Source organism: Physcomitrium patens, chromosome 26 (assembly GCF_059467195.1).
Source record: "Physcomitrium patens ecotype Gransden chromosome 26, ASM5946719v1, whole genome shotgun sequence".
Lineage (NCBI taxonomy): Eukaryota > Viridiplantae > Streptophyta > Bryopsida > Funariales > Funariaceae > Physcomitrium > Physcomitrium patens.
Window position 1 is genome coordinate 1187501 of NC_143435.1, and position 2500 is coordinate 1190000.

The following is a 2500-nucleotide window of genomic DNA, read 5'->3' on the forward strand; positions in this document are numbered from 1 at the left end:
ACCCTCGTTGAACCAAGGCCCCCCGACCCGCTTTGGCTGATCGGGGGGTTCCGGGAGCAAATTCTGGTGGGCGAGTACAGTGGATCCTAGATCGATCGAACAAGGTAACTTCGAAAACAAACTCCCGAATCTTTCCCAAACAGCTCTTCCATAGTTTTTCCAGTCCGCAGCAACGACTCAGGTTTGGATGGGCGAAATCACGACGGCAGCCACAAAAAAATGGATCTCCGACATCACACAACCCGACACACCTAAGTTTCGCGAGGCTCGGCCCCTCTTCCCCTTCGGATGTCCCCCTTCGGTACACCACCACATCATGCCATCCAGTCTGGAGCGTCGCCGACTCCCGTTGGCCAAGGTAGGGCCAACACAAGAGTAGCGGACGAACCAGTCATCTGGTCTTACCGGAGAAAGGGAGAGGTAGACTGCCACCACCAAACCCCACCCAAGCACACACCAGGCAGCAAAAAGCCATCATCCTAAAAGATGGTCCCACTTCACAAGACGAGGAGGTTCCCCGTCCTTCATTCCAACCCCAGGTGAGAACACACACACCCTTCTTTGCGATGGATAAAAGGCAAAAAGAGAGGGCAAAAAGCCAACGGCAAATTCCAACCAGACCCCCAGAGGCACACACCACAAAAAGTGAAGCCAGAGAGAGCCAGACAAAGAGAAGGATAGAGAGAGAGGGAGAGTTAGACCCCCGGAAGAGAATCATAGGTGCTGCGGCCTTTTTCGGGAATGTGACCAGGAAAGAGAGAAACCGACGAGGCCGATACACACATTAAAAAATGAAAAAGTAACCATCACCGCGAAGGATTTTCCTCAAAAGACAAATCAGCAAGAAGTATGTCCAATCCTGGGGCCCATCGCCCCTCCAAATTAATGGAGGGGTCGGATAGAAATTTATAGAAATGTTACTTTTGTGAAACCCCTAGCCGACGAGAGAACTCTCACCGGTTTCGAAGTTCCATTTTCACATTCCGACCTGGGATGTTATGACTCCTCGGCCCACACTGCGAACGCGTCCCACACCCCTCCAAGTTTATCAGGAATTTCACCTGAGCTTGCAATAGAGATCGAGCGCGGTGGCGGTCACAGTGGTGGTCGACCAGGCGGAGCTTGAACGGCCTCGGCAAACACTTCTCCCCACCCTCCCAAATGAATGAGAGAATGGCTTGACAATACCGAGGCCATCGCCCCCCGCCAAAAATGGTTACTAGCTCTTGGGACTCGCTGCGACGTTACGCGTATCGGCACAAGACCAACCCTCTTTTTCCAGTCGCCCGCGCACCAAAAAAAATTTTGGCAGCGGGACTCACAATCCTTGACAGCCAGCTCACCATATAATACTCGGCGACCCTCCGCGGGACCTCCTCAGAGGGTCGCGTCGCCGGGAAACTAACCCCCACTCCTCACTGATCCAAGGTAACACGCCAGAAGTATCCAGGTAACCCCAGTAGTATCCAGGTATCCCCCTGCGAACGTCGGTACTGGGCTCAAAGAAGGCAGCGAGCAGTCGGGACCCGTAGGCACCGAGCAACCGTCACCCCCTCACGACTTTTCCCGAGACGCTTCAGAGGAACCCTTCCCCACATAGTACTCTCTGTGGGATTCGGCAGGCCCCCCCGTCCTACTGCACTAAGGAAGTTCCGAGACACACTTTTTTTTGTGGAAGACCACCCACCCTCCCTGTCCTGCCTGCTATCCCCGCCGCGGCTCCTGGTCCCGGCCCTCCTCCCCGACTTCCTCCTTGTCCCGCTGCGAGTCCCGGCCCTCCTCCCCACTACCTACTCCCGCCGCGAGTCCCAGTCCCGGCCTTCCTCCTCCTCCTCCTCTTCCCTAGTCCCGGCGCGAGTCCCGGACCTCCTCCCCCACTTCCTAGTCCCGTCGCGAGTCCCGGACCTCCTCCCCCTCTTCCTAGTCCCGGCGCGAGTCCCGGACCTCCTCCTTCTCTTCCTTGTCCTGCCGCGAGTCCCAGTCCCGTCGCGAGTCCCGGACTTCCTCCTTCTCTTCCTTGTCCCGCCGCGACTCCCTAGTCCCGTGGCGAGTCCCGGACTTCCTCCTCCTCTTCCTTGTCCCGCCGCGACTCCCTAGTCCCGTGCGCGAGTCCCGGACTTCCTCCTCCTCTTCCTTGTCCCGCCGCGACTCCCTAGTCCCGGCGCGAGTCCCAGTCCCGTCGCGAGTCCCGGACTTCCTCCTCCTCTTCCTTGTCCCGCCGCGACTCCCTAGTCCCGGCGCGAGTCCCAGTCCCGTCGCGAGTCCCGGACTTCCTCCTCCTCTTCCTTGTCCCGCCGCGACTCCCTAGTCCCGGCGCGAGTCCCAGTCCCGTCGCGAGTCCCGGACTTCCTCCTCCTCTTCCTTGTCCCGCCGCGACTCCCTAGTCCCGGCGCGAGTCCCAGTCCCGTCGCGAGTCCCGGACTTCCTCCTCCTCTTCCTTGTCCCGCCGCGACTCCCTAGTCCCGGCGCGAGTCCCAGTCCCGTCGCGAGTCCCGGACTT